Raw genomic sequence first — 20,160 nt, 5'->3', positions numbered from 1 at the left:
GCAGAGCCGCGGCGCCTGCGCCTGCGGTCGTCCCGGGAGGAGGAAGAAGATGGTGAGCGCCTAGCGTGCTGGGATTGGGCAGGGACACTGGCACACTATCAGCCCCCAAGGGAAAAACAGGGGCCTGGCGCATAGCAAAAAAGGCAGAGGGGTAGACTGCTGGCTGAGATAAAACTGTGCCATCGCCAGAGTCAGACCCAGAGCCGGATCTACATTGGCGCTCCTGGAGCACTTGCGCCGGGCCCCGGGTTCAGCCCTCTCTCTATGGGGCCCCGGGTTCAGCCCTCTCTCTATGGGGCCCCGGCATCTGGCGCTGTAGATCCGGCCCTGTACACAAGAACATGCTACAGGGGCCCCCGCAGGTATCAGCTGCTAAGTATGGGGCTGCTAAACGCTATTAGCAGCCCCATACTGACACGCACACACTATATGGTACTGTGCCTTTAAGGCACAGATACCATAGAGTGGCAGAAGTGCAGGTAGAGTGACCTCTGCCTGCACTTTCAGTCCTCCACAGACGGCCGATCTATGACTCATAGATCGCGCCGTCTGTGTCTCCACACTGCAGGGAGATGAAGAGCCCGGATGCAGATCATCCTGTCAGCGCTGCGAGGGATCGTCTGGAAAGGTGAGTGAACTTTTATTATTTTATTGTTTTACAGGGGCCCAGAAAGGAAGATAGAAGATAATTTATATATATTAAGGGGCAAATGTATAGTGGAGGGGGGTATTTATATATGGTGGAGGCACTGTATAGGAGACAGAGGGGGGAAGCCACTGTATAGGGGACGAGGGGGGTGTAATTTATATATAGAAGAGTCACTGTATATGGGGGGTGTATTTTATATATGTTGAGGAGCAAATGTTTAGTGGAGGGGGGTTATTTATATAGAGGAGCCACTGTATGGGGAGTGGGGGGTGTAATTTATATAGAGAGGAGCCATTGTATAGGGGACGGGAGAGGGTGTAATATATATATATATATATATATGAGAAGGAACTGTATAGGGGACAGGAGGGGGTAATTTATAAATAGGGAAGCCACTGTATAGGGGACGAGGGGGTGTAATTTATAAATAGGGAAGCCACTGTATAGGGGATGAGGGGGTGTGATTTATAAATAGGGATGCCACTGTATAGGGGACGAGGGGGTGTAATTTATAAATAGGGATGCCACTGTATAGGGGATGAGGGGGTGTAATTTATAAATAGGGATGCCACTGTATAGGGGATGAGGGGGTGTGATTTATAAATAGGGAAGCCACTGTATAGGGGATGAGGGGGTGTGATTTATAAATAGGGATGCCACTGTATAGGGGACGAGGGGGTGTAATTTATAAATAGGGATGCCACTGTATAGGGGACGAGGGGGTGTAATTTATAAATAGGGAAGCCACTGTATAGGGGATGAGGGGGTGTGATTTATAAATAGGGAAGCCACTGTATAGGGGATGAGGGGGTGTAATTTATAAATAGGGAAGCCACTGTATAGGGGATGAGGGGGTGTAATTTATAAATAGGGAAGCCACTGTATAGGGGACGAGGGGGTGTAATTTATAAATAGGGAAGCCACTGTATAGGGGATGAGGGGGTGTAATTTATAAATAGGGAAGCCACTGTATAGGGGACGAGGGGGTGTAATTTATAAATAGGGAAGCCACTGTATAGGGGACGAGGGGGTGTAATTTATAAATAGGGATGCCACTGTATAGGGGATGAGGGGGTGTGATTTATAAATAGGGATGCCACTGTATAGGGGACGAGGGGGTGTAATTTATAAATAGGGATGCCACTGTATAGGGGATGAGGGGGTGTAATTTATAAATAGGGATGCCACTGTATAGGGGATGAGGGGGTGTGATTTATAAATAGGGAAGCCACTGTATAGGGGACGAGGGGGTGTAATTTATAAATAGGGAAGCCACTGTATAGGGGACGAGGGGGTGTAATTTATAAATAGGGAAGCCACTGTATAGGGGATGAGGGGGTGTGATTTATAAATAGGGAAGCCACTGTATAGGGGACGAGGGGGTGTAATTTATAAATAGGGAAGCCACTGTATAGGGGACGAGGGGGTGTAATTTATAAATAGGGAAGCCACTGTATAGGGGATGAGGGGGTGTGATTTATAAATAGGGATGCCACTGTATAGGGGATGAGGGGGTGTGATTTATAAATAGGGAAGCCACTGTATAGGGGACGAGGGGGTGTAATTTATAAATAGGGAAGCCACTGTATAGGGGACGAGGGGGTGTAATTTATAAATAGGGAAGCCACTGTATAGGGGATGAGGGGGTGTGATTTATAAATAGGGAAGCCACTGTATAGGGGACGAGGGGGTGTAATTTATAAATAGGGAAGCCACTGTATAGGGGACGAGGGGGTGTAATTTATAAATAGGGAAGCCACTGTATAGGGGATGAGGGGGTGTAATTTATATATAGGGAAGCCACTGTATAGGGGACGAGGGGGGTGTAATTTATATATAGGGAAGCTACTGTATAGGGGACGAGGGGGGTGTAATTTATATATAGGGAAGCCACTGTATAGGGGACGAGGGGGGTGTAATTTTTATATATAGAGGAGCCACTGTATAGGGGACGAGGGGGGTGTCATTTATATATAGAGGAGCCACTGTATAGGGGACGGGAGGAGGTGTCATTTATATATAGAGGAGCCACTGTATAGGGGACGAGGGGGGGGTGTAATTTATATATAGGGAAGCCACTGTATAGGGGACAGGAGGAGGTGTCATTTATATATAGAGGAGCCACTGTATAGGGGAGTAGGTGTCATTTATATGTTTTGGGTTTAGTTGTTAAGTGGCGGTTGCTGTATAGCAGGGGCAGCTTTATATAAATGAATGTAAATGGCAGTGTACAGTGAGTGGCCTATAGCAGGGGGTGCCATATATAGCTTTAGTAAGCAGGTGCTGTCTATATATATCCAGGTGCCATGATATTGTCAGTAATTGAGGTATCTTTAAGGGCACAGATGTGCTGCCAAGAGCTGAAGACATCTAGGGGCGAATTTATCACAGCTGGAGGAGTTACACCGGATGAAGAAGAGATCCCAGTCTACAGGGGGCGCTATAGAGGCTGTAATGAGGTTGTAATGAAGAAGACAGTAAACAGTGAGTAATCAGATATAATTATATTAAAATATTTTTGTTTATCTGCAGAGCATTTCATTTTTAATTTGAATGCATTTTTTGGTACTGGTTTTTTATTGAGTATGTGTTAGGTGGTATTATTGTGCAGTGGTAATGGTGGCAGTCTGGTGGTATTATTCAGTCATACCACAGTAGTAATGCTAGCGGTCTGGTGGTATTATTTTGCAGTAGTAATGGTGGCAGTCTGGTGGTATTATTCAGTCATACCACAGTAGTAATGCTAGCGGTCTGGTGGTATTATTTTGCAGTAGTAATGGTGGCAGTCTGGTGGTATTATTCAGTCATACCGCTGCGGTAATGGTAGTGGTGTGGTCATATTATTCAGACATGATGCAGTGGTAAAGGTAGTGGTGTGGTGGTATTATTCAGACATGATGCAGAGGTAATGGTAGTGGTGTGGAGGTATTATTCAGTCATGATGCAGGGGTAATGGTAGTGGTGTGGCGGTATTATTCAGACATGATGCAGTGGTAATGGTAGTGGTGTGGAGGTATTATTCAGTCATACCGCTGCGGTAATGGTAGTGGTGTGGTCATATTATTCAGACATGATGCAGTGGTAAAGGTAGTGGTGTGGTGGTATTATTCAGACATGATGCAGTGGTAAAGGTAGTGGTGTGGTGGTATTATTCAGACATGATGCAGAGGTAATGGTAGTGGTGTGGAGGTATTATTCAGACATGATGCAGTGGTAATGGTAGTGGTGTGGTGGTATTATTCAGACATGATGCAGTGGTAATGGTAGTGGTGTGGTGGTATTATTCAGACATGATGCAGTGGTAAAGGTAGTGGTGTGGTGGTATTATTCAGTCATGATGCAGTGGTAATGGTAGCGGTGTGGAGGTATTATTCAGTCATGATGCAGTGGTAATGGTAGTGGTGTGGTGGTATTATTCAGACATGATGCAGTGGTAATGGTAGTGGTGTGGTGGTATTATTCAGACATGCTGCAGGGGTAATGGTAGTGGTGTGGTGGTATTATTCAGACATGATGCAGTGGTAATGGTAGTGGTGTGGTGGTATTATTCAGACATGCTGCAGGGGTAATGGTAGTGGTGTGGTGGTATTATTCAGACATGATGCAGTGGTAATGGTAGTGGTGTGGTGGTATTATTCAGTCATGATGCAGTGGTAATGGTAGTGGTGTGGTGGTGTTATTTAGTCATGATGCAGTGGTAATGGTAGTGGTGTGGTGGTATTATTCAGTCATGATGCAGTGGTAATGGTAGTGGTGTGGTGGTATTATTCAGACATGATGCAGGGGTGATGGTAGTGGTGTGGAGGTATTATTCAGACATGATGCAGAGGTAATGGTAGTGGTGTGGAGGTATTATTCAGACATGATGCAGTGGTAATGGTAGTGGTGTGGTGGTATTATTCAGACATGATGCAGAGGTAATGGTAGTGGTGTGGAGGTATTATTCAGACATGATGCAGAGGTAATGGTAGTGGTGTGGAGGTATTATTCAGACATGATGCAGAGGTAATGGTAGTGGTGTGGTGGTATTATTCAGACATGATGCAGTGGTAATGGTAGTGGTGTGGAGGTATTATTCAGACATGCTGCAGTGGTAATGGTAGTGGTGTGGAGGTATTATTCAGACATGATGCAGTGGTAATGGTAGTGGTGTGGTGGTATTATTCAGTCATGATGCAGAGGTAATGGTAGTGGTGTGGAGGTATTATTCAGACATGATGCAGAGGTAATGGTAGTGGTGTGGTGGTATTATTCAGACATGATGCAGAGGTAATGGTAGTGGTGTGGTGGTATTATTCAGACATGATGCAGAGGTAATGGTAGTGGTGTGGAGGTATTATTCAGACATGATGCAGTAGTAATGGTAGTGGTGTGGTGGTATTATTCAGACATGATGCAGAGGTAATGGTAGTGGTGTGGAGGTATTATTCAGACATGATGCAGGGGTGATGGTAGTGGTGTGGAGGTATTATTCAGACATGATGCAGTAGTAATGGTAGTGGTGTGGTGGTATTATTCAGACATGATGCAGAGGTAATGGTAGTGGTGTGGAGGTATTATTCAGACATGATGCAGAGGTAATGGTAGCGGTGTGGAGGTATTATTCAGTCATGATGCAGTGGTAATGGTAGTGGTGTGGAGGTATTATTCAGACATGATGCAGTGGTAATGGTAGTGGTGTGGTCATATTATTCAGTCATGATGCAGTGGTAATGGTAGCGGTGTGGAGGTATTATTCAGTCATGATGCAGTGGTAATGCTAGTGATGTGGTGGTATTATTCAGTCATGATGCAGTGGTAATGGTAGTGGTGTGGTGGTATTATTCAGTCATGATGCAGTGGTAATGGTAGTGGTGTGGTGGTATTATTCAGACATGATGCAGTGGTAATGGTAGTGGTGTGGTGGTATTATTCAGACATGATGCAGAGGTAATGGTAGTGGTGTGGAGGTATTATTCAGTCATGATGCAGTGGTAATGGTAGTGGTGTGGTGGTATTATTCAGACATGATGCAGAGGTAATGGTAGTGGTGTGGAGGTATTATTCAGACATGATGCAGAGGTAATGGTAGTGGTGTGGAGGTATTATTCAGTCATGATGCAGAGGTAATGGTAGTGGTGTGGTGGTATTATTCAGACATGATGCAGGGGTGATGGTAGTGGTGTGGAGGTATTATTCAGTCATGATGCAGAGGTAATGGTAGTGGTGTGGTGGTATTATTCAGACATGATGCAGTAGTAATGGTAGTGGTGTGGTGGTATTATTCAGACATGCTGCAGTGGTAATGGTAGTGGTGTGGTGGTATTATTCAGACATGATGCAGTGGTAATGGTAGTGGTGTGGTGGTATTATTCAGTCATGATGCAGTGGTAATGGTAGTGGTGTGGTGGTATTATTCAGTCATGATGCAGTGGTAATGGTAGTGGTGTGGTGGTGTTATTTAGTCATGATGCAGTGGTAATGGTAGTGGTGTGGTGGTATTATTCAGTCATGATGCAGTGGTAATGGTAGTGGTGTGGTGGTATTATTCAGACATGATGCAGGGGTGATGGTAGTGGTGTGGAGGTATTATTCAGTCATGATGCAGTGGTAATGGTAGTGGTGTGGAGGTATTATTCAGACATGATGCAGTGGTAATGGTAGTGGTGTGGAGGTATTATTCAGACATGATGCAGTGGTAATGGTAGTGGTGTGGTGGTATTATTCAGACATGCTGCAGTGGTAATGGTAGTGGTGTGGTGGTATTATTCAGTCATGATGCAGAGGTAATGGTAGTGGTGTGGTGGTATTATTCAGACATGATGCAGTAGTAATGGTAGTGGTGTGGTGGTATTATTCAGACATGCTGCAGGGGTAATGGTAGTGGTGTGGTGGTATTATTCAGACATGATGCAGAGGTAATGGTAGTGGTGTGGAGGTATTATTCAGTCATGATGCAGAGGTAATGGTAGTGGTGTGGTGGTATTATTCAGTCATGATGCAGAGGTAATGGTAGTGGTGTGGAGGTATTATTCAGACATGATGCAGAGGTAATGGTAGTGGTGTGGAGGTATTATTCAGTCATGATGCAGAGGTAATGGTAGTGGTGTGGTGGTATTATTCAGACATGATGCAGTGGTAATGGTAGTGGTGTGGAGGTATTATTCAGTCATGATGCAGTGGTAATGGTAGTGGTGTGGTGGTATTATTCAGTCATGATGCAGGGGTAATGGTAGTGGTGTGGCGGTATTATTCCGCCATGATGCAGTGGTAATGGTAGTGGTGTGGTGGTATTAGTCAGTCATGATGCAGTGGTAATGGTAGCGGTGTGGTGGTATTATTCCGCCATGATGCAGTGGTAATGATAGTGGTGTGGTGGTATTATTCAGTCATGCTGCAGTGGTAGTGGTGTGGTCATATTATTCCGCCATGATGCAGTGGTAATGGTAGTGGTGTGGTGGTATTATTCGGTCATGATGCAGTGGTAATGGTAGCGGTGTGGAGGTATTATTCAGTCATGATGCAGTGGTAATGGTAGTGGTGTGGTGGTATTATTCAGTCATGATGCAGAGGTAATGGTAGTGGTGTGGTGGTATTATTCAGACATGATGCAGAGGTAATGGTAGTGGTGTGGAGGTATTATTCAGACATGATGCAGAGGTAATGGTAGTGGTGTGGAGGTATTATTCAGACATGATGCAGAGGTAATGGTAGTGGTGTGGTGGTATTATTCAGACATGATGCAGAGGTAATGGTAGTGGTGTGGAGGTATTATTCAGACATGATGCAGGGGTGATGGTAGTGGTGTGGAGGTATTATTCAGACATGATGCAGTGGTAATGGTAGTGGTGTGTGGTATTATTCAGTCATGATGCAGTGGTAATGGTAGTGGTGTGGTGGTATTATTCAGTCATGATGCAGTGGTAATGGTAGTGGTGTGGAGGTATTATTCAGACATGATGCAGTGGTAATGGTAGTGGTGTGGTGGTATTATTCAGACATGCTGCAGTGGTAATGGTAGTGGTGTGGAGGTATTATTCAGACATGCTGCAGTGGTAATGGTAGTGGTGTGGTGGTATTATTCAGTCATGATGCAGTGGTAATGGTAGTGGTGTGGAGGTATTATTCAGACATGATGCAGTGGTAATGGTAGTGGTGTGGTGGTATTATTCAGACATGCTGCAGTGGTAATGGTAGTGGTGTGGTGGTATTATTCAGACATGCTGCAGGGGTAATGGTAGTGGTGTGGTGGTATTATTCAGACATGATGCAGTGGTAATGGTAGTGGTGTGGTCATATTATTCAGTCATGATGCAGTGGTAATGGTAGTGGTGTGGAGGTATTATTCAGACATGATGCAGAGGTAATGGTAGTGGTGTGGTGGTATTATTCAGACATGATGCAGAGGTAATGGTAGTGGTGTGGTGGTATTATTCAGACATGATGCAGAGGTAATGGTAGTGGTGTGGTGGTATTATTCAGACATGCTGCAGTGGTAATGGTAGCGGTGTGGAGGTATTATTCAGTCATGATGCAGTGGTAATGGTAGTGGTGTGGAGGTATTATTCAGACATGATGCAGTGGTAATGGTAGTGGTGTGGTCATATTATTCAGTCATGATGCAGTGGTAATGGTAGCGGTGTGGAGGTATTATTCAGTCATGATGCAGTGGTAATGCTAGTGATGTGGTGGTATTATTCAGTCATGATGCAGTGGTAATGGTAGTGGTGTGGTGGTATTATTCAGACATGATGCAGTGGTAATGGTAGTGGTGTGGAGGTATTATTCAGACATGATGCAGTGGTAATGGTAGTGGTGTGGTCATATTATTCAGTCATGATGCAGTGGTAATGGTAGCGGTGTGGAGGTATTATTCAGTCATGATGCAGAGGTAATGGTAGTGGTGTGGTGGTATTATTCAGACATGATGCAGTGGTAATGCTAGTGATGTGGTGGTATTATTCAGTCATGATGCAGTGGTAATGGTAGTGGTGTGGTGGTATTATTCAGTCATGATGCAGAGGTAATGGTAGTGGTGTGGTGGTATTATTCAGACATGATGCAGAGGTAATGGTAGTGGTGTGGAGGTATTATTCAGACATGATGCAGAGGTAATGGTAGTGGTGTGGAGGTATTATTCAGTCATGATGCAGAGGTAATGGTAGTGGTGTGGTGGTATTATTCAGACATGATGCAGTGGTAATGGTAGTGGTGTGGAGGTATTATTCAGACATGATGCAGTGGTAATGGTAGTGGTGTGGTGGTATTATTCAGACATGATGCAGTGGTAATGGTAGTGGTGTGGTGGTATTATTCAGACATGATGCAGAGGTAATGGTAGTGGTGTGGAGGTATTATTCAGTCATGATGCAGTGGTAATGGTAGTGGTGTGGTGGTATTATTCAGACATGATGCAGAGGTAATGGTAGTGGTGTGGAGGTATTATTCAGACATGATGCAGAGGTAATGGTAGTGGTGTGGAGGTATTATTCAGTCATGATGCAGAGGTAATGGTAGTGGTGTGGAGGTATTATTCAGACATGATGCAGTGGTAATGGTAGTGGTGTGGTGGTATTATTCAGACATGATGCAGTGGTAATGGTAGTGGTGTGGAGGTATTATTCAGTCATGATGCAGAGGTAATGGTAGTGGTGTGGTCATATTATTCAGTCATGATGCAGAGGTAATGGTAGTGGTGTGGAGGTATTATTCAGACATGATGCAGAGGTAATGGTAGTGGTGTGGAGGTATTATTCAGTCATGATGCAGTGGTAATGGTAGTGGTGTGGTGGTATTATTCAGACATGATGCAGAGGTAATGGTAGTGGTGTGGAGGTATTATTCAGACATGATGCAGGGGTGATGGTAGTGGTGTGGTGGTATTATTCAGACATGATGCAGAGGTAATGGTAGTGGTGTGGAGGTATTATTCAGACATGATGCAGTGGTAATGGTAGTGGTGTGGAGGTATTATTCAGACATGATGCAGTGGTAATGGTAGTGGTGTGGTGGTATTATTCAGACATGCTGCAGTGGTAATGGTAGTGGTGTGGTGGTATTATTCAGACATGATGCAGTGGTAATGGTAGTGGTCTGGCGGTATTATTCAGACATGATGCAGTGGTAATGGTAGTGGTGTGGTGGTATTATTCAGACATGATGCAGTGGTAATGGTAGTGGTGTGGTGGTATTATTCAGACATGCTGCAGGGGTAATGGTAGTGGTGTGGTGGTATTATTCAGACATGATGCAGTGGTAATGGTAGTGGTGTGGTGGTATTATTCAGACATGATGCAGTGGTAATGGTAGTGGTGTGGTGGTATTATTCAGTCATGATGCAGTGGTAATGGTAGTGGTGTGGTGGTGTTATTTAGTCATGATGCAGTGGTAATGGTAGTGGTGTGGTGGTATTATTCAGTCATGATGCAGTGGTAATGGTAGTGGTGTGGTGGTATTATTCAGTCATGATGCAGAGGTAATGGTAGTGGTGTGGAGGTATTATTCAGACATGATGCAGAGGTAATGGTAGTGGTGTGGAGGTATTATTCAGACATGATGCAGTGGTAATGGTAGTGGTGTGGTCATATTATTCAGTCATGATGCAGTGGTAATGGTAGCGGTGTGGAGGTATTATTCAGTCATGATGCAGTGGTAATGCTAGTGATGTGGTGGTATTATTCAGTCATGATGCAGTGGTAATGGTAGTGGTGTGGTGGTATTATTCAGACATGATGCAGTGGTAATGGTAGTGGTGTGGAGGTATTATTCAGACATGATGCAGTGGTAATGGTAGTGGTGTGGAGGTATTATTCAGACATGATGCAGAGGTAATGGTAGTGGTGTGGTGGTATTATTCAGTCATGATGCAGTGGTAATGGTAGCGGTGTGGAGGTATTATTCAGTCATGATGCAGAGGTAATGGTAGTGGTGTGGTGGTATTATTCAGACATGATGCAGTGGTAATGCTAGTGATGTGGTGGTATTATTCAGTCATGATGCAGTGGTAATGGTAGTGGTGTGGTGGTATTATTCAGTCATGATGCAGAGGTAATGGTAGTGGTGTGGTGGTATTATTCAGACATGATGCAGAGGTAATGGTAGTGGTGTGGAGGTATTATTCAGACATGATGCAGAGGTAATGGTAGTGGTGTGGAGGTATTATTCAGTCATGATGCAGAGGTAATGGTAGTGGTGTGGTGGTATTATTCAGACATGATGCAGTGGTAATGGTAGTGGTGTGGAGGTATTATTCAGACATGATGCAGTGGTAATGGTAGTGGTGTGGTGGTATTATTCAGACATGATGCAGTGGTAATGGTAGTGGTGTGGTGGTATTATTCAGACATGATGCAGAGGTAATGGTAGTGGTGTGGAGGTATTATTCAGTCATGATGCAGTGGTAATGGTAGTGGTGTGGTGGTATTATTCAGACATGATGCAGAGGTAATGGTAGTGGTGTGGAGGTATTATTCAGACATGATGCAGAGGTAATGGTAGTGGTGTGGAGGTATTATTCAGTCATGATGCAGAGGTAATGGTAGTGGTGTGGAGGTATTATTCAGACATGATGCAGTGGTAATGGTAGTGGTGTGGTGGTATTATTCAGACATGATGCAGTGGTAATGGTAGTGGTGTGGAGGTATTATTCAGTCATGATGCAGAGGTAATGGTAGTGGTGTGGTCATATTATTCAGTCATGATGCAGAGGTAATGGTAGTGGTGTGGAGGTATTATTCAGACATGATGCAGAGGTAATGGTAGTGGTGTGGAGGTATTATTCAGTCATGATGCAGTGGTAATGGTAGTGGTGTGGTGGTATTATTCAGACATGATGCAGAGGTAATGGTAGTGGTGTGGAGGTATTATTCAGACATGATGCAGGGGTGATGGTAGTGGTGTGGTGGTATTATTCAGACATGATGCAGAGGTAATGGTAGTGGTGTGGAGGTATTATTCAGACATGATGCAGTGGTAATGGTAGTGGTGTGGAGGTATTATTCAGACATGATGCAGTGGTAATGGTAGTGGTGTGGTGGTATTATTCAGACATGCTGCAGTGGTAATGGTAGTGGTGTGGTGGTATTATTCAGACATGATGCAGTGGTAATGGTAGTGGTCTGGCGGTATTATTCAGACATGATGCAGTGGTAATGGTAGTGGTGTGGTGGTATTATTCAGACATGATGCAGTGGTAATGGTAGTGGTGTGGTGGTATTATTCAGACATGCTGCAGGGGTAATGGTAGTGGTGTGGTGGTATTATTCAGACATGATGCAGTGGTAATGGTAGTGGTGTGGTGGTATTATTCAGACATGATGCAGTGGTAATGGTAGTGGTGTGGTGGTATTATTCAGTCATGATGCAGTGGTAATGGTAGTGGTGTGGTGGTGTTATTTAGTCATGATGCAGTGGTAATGGTAGTGGTGTGGTGGTATTATTCAGTCATGATGCAGTGGTAATGGTAGTGGTGTGGTGGTATTATTCAGTCATGATGCAGAGGTAATGGTAGTGGTGTGGAGGTATTATTCAGACATGATGCAGAGGTAATGGTAGTGGTGTGGAGGTATTATTCAGACATGATGCAGTGGTAATGGTAGTGGTGTGGTGGTATTATTCAGACATGCTGCAGTGGTAATGGTAGTGGTGTGGTGGTATTATTCAGACATGATGCAGTGGTAATGGTAGTGGTGTGGTGGTATTATTCAGACATGCTGCAGGGGTAATGGTAGTGGTGTGGTGGTATTATTCAGACATGATGCAGTGGTAATGGTAGTGGTGTGGTGGTATTATTCAGACATGATGCAGTGGTAATGGTAGTGGTGTGGTGGTATTATTCAGACATGCTGCAGGGGTAATGGTAGTGGTGTGGTGGTATTATTCAGACATGATGCAGAGGTAATGGTAGTGGTGTGGTGGTATTATTCAGACATGCTGCAGGGGTAATGGTAGTGGTGTGGTGGTATTATTCAGACATGATGCAGTGGTAATGGTAGTGGTGTGGTGGTATTATTCAGACATGATGCAGTGGTAATGGTAGTGGTGTGGTCATATTATTCAGACATGATGCAGTAGTAAAGGTAGTGGTGTGGTGGTATTATTCAGTCATGATGCAGTGGTAATGGTAGTGGTGTGGTCATATTATTCCGCCATGATGCAGTAGTAATGGTAGTGGTGTGGTGGTATTATTCAGTCATGATGCAGTGGTAATGGTAGCGGTGGGACGGTATTATTCAGACATGATGCAGTGGTAATGGTAGTGGTGTGGGGGCACAGTGTGGTCATTTATGGTGTGAGGGGTATATATGAAATATGTGGGGGCACAGTGTGGTCAGTTGTAGTGTGAGGGGTATGTATGATATATATGTGGGGGTACAGTGTGGTCAGTTGTAGTGTGAGGGGTATATATGATATATGGGGGGCTCAGTGTGGTCATTTATGGTGTGAGGGGTATATGAAATATGTGGGGGCACAGTGTGGTCAGTTGTAGTGTGAGGGGTATGTATGATATATATGTGTGGGCACAGTGTGGTCAGTTGTAGTGTGAGGGGTATGTATGATATATATGTGGGGGCACAGTGTGGTCAGTTGTAGTGTGAGGGGTATGTATGATATATATGTGGGGGCACAGTGTGGTCAGTTGTAGTGTGAGGGGTATATATGATACATGTGGGGGCACAGTGTGGTCAGTTGTAGTGTGAGGGGTATATATGATATATATGTGGGGGTACAGTGTGGTCAGTTGTAGTGTGAGGGGTATATATGATATGTGGGGGTTGTAGTGTGAGGGGTATATATGATATGTGGGGGCACATTGTGGTCAGTTGTGGTGTGAGGGTTATATATGATATGTGGGGGTTATAGTGTGGTCAGTTGTAGTGTGAGGGGTATATATGATATGTGGGGGCACATTGTGGTCAGTTGTGGTGTGAGGGGTATATATGATATGTGGGGGTTATAGTGTGGTCAGTTGTAGTGTGAGGGGTATATATGATATGTGGGGGCACATTGTGGTCAGTTGTGGTGTGAGGGGTATATATGATATGTATGTGGGGGTTATAGTGTGGTCAGTTGTAGTGTGAGGGGTATATATGATATATGGGGGGCTCAGTGTGGTCATTTATGGTGTGAGGGGTATATATGAAATATGTGGGGGCACAGTGTGGTCAGTTGTAGTGTGAGGGGTATGTATGATATATATGTGGGGGCACAGTGTGGTCAGTTGTAGTGTGAGGGGTATGTATGATATATATGTGTGGGCACAGTGTGGTCAGTTGTAGTGTGAGGGGTATATATGATACATGTGGGGGCACAGTGTGGTCAGTTGTAGTGTGAGGGGTATATATGATATATATGTGGGGGTACAGTGTGGTCAGTTGTAGTGTGAGGGGTATATATGATATGTATGTGGGGGTTATAGTGTGGTCAGTTGTAGTGTGAGGGGTATATATGATATATGGGGGGCTCAGTGTGGTCATTTATGGTGTGAGGGGTATATATGAAATATGTGGGGGCACAGTGTGGTCAGTTGTAGTGTGAGGGGTATGTATGATATATATGTGGGGGCACAGTGTGGTCAGTTGTAGTGTGAGGGGTATGTATGATATATATGTGTGGGCACAGTGTGGTCAGTTGTAGTGTGAGGGGTATATATGATACATGTGGGGGCACAGTGTGGTCAGTTGTAGTGTGAGGGGTATATATGATATATATGTGGGGGTACAGTGTGGTCAGTTGTAGTGTGAGGGGTATATATGATATGTGGGGGCACATTGTGGTCAGTTGTGGTGTGAGGGGTATATATGATATGTGGGGGTTATAGTGTGGTCAGTTGTAGTGTGAGGGGTATATATGATATGTGGGGGCACATTGTGGTCAGTTGTGGTGTGAGGGGTATATATGATATGTGGGGGTTATAGTGTGGTCAGTTGTAGTGTGAGGGGTATATATGATATGTGGGGGCACATTGTGGTCAGTTGTGGTATGAGGGGTATATATGATATGTGGGGGTTATAGTGTGGTCAGTTGTAGTGTGAGGGGTATATATGATATGTGGGGGCACATTGTGGTCAGTTGTAGTGTGAGGGGTATATATGATATGTGGGGGTTATAGTGTGGTCAGTTGTAGTGTGAGGGGTATATATGATATATATGTGGGGGTACAGTGTGGTCAGTTGTAGTGTGAGGGGTATATATGATATATGGGGGGCTCAGTGTGGTCAGTTGTAGTGTGAGGGGTATATATGATATGTGGGGGCACAGTGTGGTCAGTTGTGGTGTGAGGGGTATATATGATATATGTGGGAGCACAGTGTGGTCAGTTGTAGTGTGAGGGGTATATATGATATATGGGGGGCTCAGTGTGGTCAGTTGTAGTGTGAGGGGTATATATGATACATGTGGGGGCACAGTGTGGTCAGTTGTAGTGTGAGGGGTATATATGATACATGTGGGGGCACAGTGTGGTCAGTTGTAGTGTGAGGGGTATATATGATATGTGGGGGCACATTGTGGTCAGTTGTGGTGTGAGGGGTATATATGATATGTGGGGGTTATAGTGTGGTCAGTTGTAGTGTGAGGGGTATATATGATATATGTGGGGGCACAGTGTGGTCAGTTGTAGTGTGAGGGGTATATATGATATATGTGGGGGCACAGTGTGGTCAGTTGTAGTGTGAGGGGTATATATGATACATGTGGGGGCACAGTGTGGTCAGTTGTAGTGTGAGGGGTATATATGATACATGTGGGGGCACAGTGTGGTCAGTTGTAGTGTGAGGGGTATATATGATATGTGGGGGCACATTGTGGTCAGTTGTGGTGTGAGGGGTATATATGATATGTGGGGGTTATAGTGTGGTCAGTTGTAGTGTGAGGGGTATATATGATATATGTGGGGGCACAGTGTGGTCAGTTGTAGTGTGAGGGGTATATATGATATATGTGGGGGCACAGTATGGTCAGTTGTGTTGTAAGGGGTATTTAAATATATGTGGGGGCACAGTGTGGTCAGTTGTAGTGTGAGGGGTATGTATGATATATATGTGTGGGCACAGTGTGGTCAGTTGTAGTGTGAGGGGTATATATGATACATGTGGGGGCACAGTGTGGTCAGTTGTAGTGTGAGGGGTATATATGATATATATGTGGGGGTACAGTGTGGTCAGTTGTAGTGTGAGGGGTATATATGATATGTATGTGGGGGTTATAGTGTGGTCAGTTGTAGTGTGAGGGGTATATATGATATATGGGGGGCTCAGTGTGGTCATTTATGGTGTGAGGGGTATATATGAAATATGTGGGGGCACAGTGTGGTCAGTTGTAGTGTGAGGGGTATGTATGATATATATGTGGGGGCACAGTGTGGTCAGTTGTAGTGTGAGGGGTATGTATGATATATATGTGTGGGCACAGTGTGGTCAGTTGTAGTGTGAGGGGTATATATGATACATGTGGGGGCACAGTGTGGTCAGTTGTAGTGTGAGGGGTATATATGATATATATGTGGGGGTACAGTGTGGTCAGTTGTAGTGTGAGGGGTATATATGATATGTGGGGGCACATTGTGGTCAGTTGTGGTGTGAGGGGTATATATGATATGTGGGGGTTATAGTGTGGTCAGTTGTAGTGTGAGGGGTATATATGATATGTGGGGGCACATTGTGGTCAGTTGTGGTGTGAGGGGTATATATGATATGTGGGGGTTATAGTGTGGTCAGTTGTAGTGTGAGGGGTATATATGATATGTGGGGGCACATTGTGGTCAGTTGTGGTATGAGGGGTATATATGATATGTGGGGGTTATAGTGTGGTCAGTTGTAGTGTGAGGGGTATATATGATATGTGGGGGCACATTGTGGTCAGTTGTAGTGTGAGGGGTATATATGATATGTGGGGGTTATAGTGTGGTCAGTTGTAGTGTGAGGGGTATATATGATATATATGTGGGGGTACAGTGTGGTCAGTTGTAGTGTGAGGGGTATATATGATATATGGGGGGCTCAGTGTGGTCAGTTGTAGTGTGAGGGGTATATATGATATGTGGGGGCACAGTGTGGTCAGTTGTGGTGTGAGGGGTATATATGATATATGTGGGAGCACAGTGTGGTCAGTTGTAGTGTGAGGGGTATATATGATATATGGGGGGCTCAGTGTGGTCAGTTGTAGTGTGAGGGGTATATATGATACATGTGGGGGCACAGTGTGGTCAGTTGTAGTGTGAGGGGTATATATGATATGTGGGGGCACATTGTGGTCAGTTGTGGTGTGAGGGGTATATATGATATGTGGGGGTTATAGTGTGGTCAGTTGTAGTGTGAGGGGTATATATGATATATGTGGGGGCACAGTGTGGTCAGTTGTAGTGTGAGGGGTATATATGATATATGTGGGGGCACAGTGTGGTCAGTTGTAGTGTGAGGGGTATATATGATACATGTGGGGGCACAGTGTGGTCAGTTGTAGTGTGAGGGGTATATATGATACATGTGGGGGCACAGTGTGGTCAGTTGTAGTGTGAGGGGTATATATGATATGTGGGGGCACATTGTGGTCAGTTGTGGTGTGAGGGGTATATATGATATGTGGGGGTTATATTGTGGTCAGTTGTAGTGTGAGGGGTATATATGATATATGTGGGGGCACAGTGTGGTCAGTTGTAGTGTGAGGGGTATATATGATATATGTGGGGGCACAGTGTGGTCAGTTGTAGTGTGAGGGGTATATATGATACATGTGGGGGCACAGTGTGGTCAGTTGTAGTGTGAGGGGTATATATGATATATGTGGGGCACAGTGTGGTCAGTTGAGGTGTGAGGGGTATATATGATATATGTGGGGGCACAGTGTGGTCAGTTGTAGTGTGAGGGGTATATATGATATGTGGGGGCACATTGTGGTCAGTTGTGGTGTGAGGGGTATATATGATATGTGGGGGTTATAGTGTGGTCAGTTGTAGTGTGAGGGTTATATATGATATATGTGGGGGCACAGTGTGATCAGTTGTAGTGTGAGGGGTATATATGATATATGTGGGGGCACAGTATGGTCAGTTGTGGTGTGAGGGGTATATATGATATATGTGGGGGCACAGTGTGGTCAGTTGTAGTGTGAGGGGTATATATGATACATGTGGGGGCACAGTGTGGTCAGTTGTAGTGTGAGGGGTATATATGATACATGTGGGGGCACAGTATGGTCAGTTGTAGTGTGAGGGGTATATATGATATGTGGGGGCACATTGTGGTCAGTTGTGGTGTGAGGGGTATATATGATATGTGGGGGTTATAGTGTGGTCAGTTGTGGTGTGAGGGGTATATATGATATATGTGGGGGCACAGTGTGGTCAGTTGTAGTGTGAGGGGTATATATGATACATGTGGGGGCACAGTGTGGTCAGTTGTAGTGTGAGGGGTATATATGATACATGTGGGGGCACAGTGTGGTCAGTTGTAGTGTGAGGGGTATATATGATATGTGGGGGCACAGTGTGGTCAGTTGTAGTGTGAGGGGTATATATGATATGTGGGGGCACAGTGTGGTCAGTTGTGGTGTGAGGGGTACATATAATATATGTGGGGTACAGTGTGGTCAGTTGTGGTGTGAGGGGTATATATGATATATGTGGGGGGCACAGTGTGGTCAGTTGTAGTGTGAGGGTTATATATGATATATGTGGGGGCACAGTGTGGTCAGTTGTAGTGTGAGGGGTATATATGATATGTGGGGGCACAGTGTGGTCAGTTGTGGTGTGAGGGTTATATATGATATATGTGGGGGTTATAGTGTGGTCAGTTGTAGTGTGAGGGTTATATATGATATATGTGGGGGCACAGTGTGATCAGTTGTAGTGTGAGGGGTATATATGATATATGTGGGGGCACAGTATGGTCAGTTGTGTTGTAAGGGGTATTTAAATATATGTATATAGGATGACGCCAACCAGGTCTGTTTTATAAACCTGCAGAGATGAGTCCTGGCTGCAAGAAGTCTCCCTGAAGATTAGACAGGAGGGAAGAGACAACATCAGGGGCGTCACCTGAGGACTGGGATCTACTACTATATAGTTACTATATGCTGGTACATACTGGTCTGCGTGTGTAGGTTATCATATAATATTGCAGTATTATCCAGTCATTATGTAGTGGTGATAATCAGGATGTAATGTTATTATTTGGGCCTTGTACAGAGGTGTCATTAGTGATATTGCCCTTTCCTCGTGGTGTTCATCAAGTTCATCAATAAATGGAGTTTATATGTGGTAAATCATTGGTAATACTGGTCTGTGTACAGAGTATTGTGTTCAGTATCAGGATGTTGGTATTTTCTTTATGTTGTGGTGATGCTGTGGGTTGCAGTTTCGAGGCATCTTTTGGAATAGTTTGGAATATTGGTTTTATGATAGTTTTAATTGGTAACAGTATTGTGGTATCATTATCTGGTAGTAGTATGGCGCTGATATTTGTAATAGGATAACTATGTGGTATCTTTTTTTCACATATATTGTTGTGGAAGGGGGCCCCGCGTTGGCTGCCGAGCTGGGGGGCCCCATCTTAAATGAGGTGCTCCATACCGCTGGGACCCGTAATCTGGCCCTGGTCAGACCCCGCAGCCATAGGCATGGCAGGAGATACTGCCACCACTGGGGAAGGCGTGAGGGGAGGAGGAACAGACACCCCAGACTCATCCTGAGAAGGAAGAGGGGTGTCTGTGGAAGATCCGGCAGACCTGGAGTTCCCCATGGCTGATGCGGCTGGTCTGGCTGCCGTGCTGCTAGGAAGCGTGTGGCTGAAGCGCTGGGAACCAGTCCGGACCGGAGCAGGAGCAGGAAGCCCCCCCCCCCCCCCCCCGGCCGGAAATGCGGTAACCGCTCGGTCACGCGCACCGCTGCGCCCGCTAGTGGCGCGTGCCCGTGCGCCACAATCAGGAGCAGCACGGGCAGAGCCCGACCTCCGCACCGCCGAGGGGGGGTCAGAAGACATAAGCGCCGGACTGAGACGCTCCGGCGGTCTGGAGATCCTCGCAGACCGCCGGGCAGCGCCAAAAACAATAACATTATTTGCGGGAGAAACCACAAGGGGGGGGGTCGGGGGGGGGAAAGGGGGTCCGGCCGGAACCGCTGAAGGGGAGAGGACTTGTGACAACCAAGTATCCTCTGTATACAGGACTGTATATACTGTATCCTCTGTATACAGGACTGTATATACTGTATCCTCTGTATACAGGACTGTATATACTGTATCCTCTGTATACAGGACTGTATATACTGTATCCTCTGTATACAGAGCTGTATATACTGTACCCTCTGTATACAGGACTGTATATACTGTATCCTCTGTATACAGGACTGTATATACTGTATCCTCTGTATACAGGACTGTAGATACTGTATCCTCTGTATACAGGACTGTAGATACTGTATCCTCTGTATACAGGACTGTATATACTGTATCCTCTGTATACAGGACTGTAAATACTGTATCCTCTGTATACAGGACTGTAGATACTGTATCCTCTGTATACAGGACTGTAGATAC

General features: G+C 45.1%; 1 long non-coding RNA gene across 1 annotated transcript; it reads left to right on the top strand.

The window, feature by feature from the left end:
• Positions 1-275: 275 nt before the first annotated feature.
• LOC140074988 (uncharacterized) lies at positions 276-19,200 on the top strand. The gene is made up of 3 exons (XR_011849324.1): positions 276-628; positions 2,988-3,133; positions 18,591-19,200. It is a non-coding gene; the product is annotated as an uncharacterized lncRNA (long non-coding RNA).
• Positions 19,201-20,160: the final 960 nt, after the last annotated feature.

Source organism: Engystomops pustulosus, chromosome 8 (assembly GCF_040894005.1).
Source record: "Engystomops pustulosus chromosome 8, aEngPut4.maternal, whole genome shotgun sequence".
NCBI lineage: Eukaryota > Metazoa > Chordata > Amphibia > Anura > Leptodactylidae > Engystomops > Engystomops pustulosus.
Note: the sequence above shows the minus strand (reverse complement) of the source record. Positions and strands in the feature narration are given on the sequence as shown.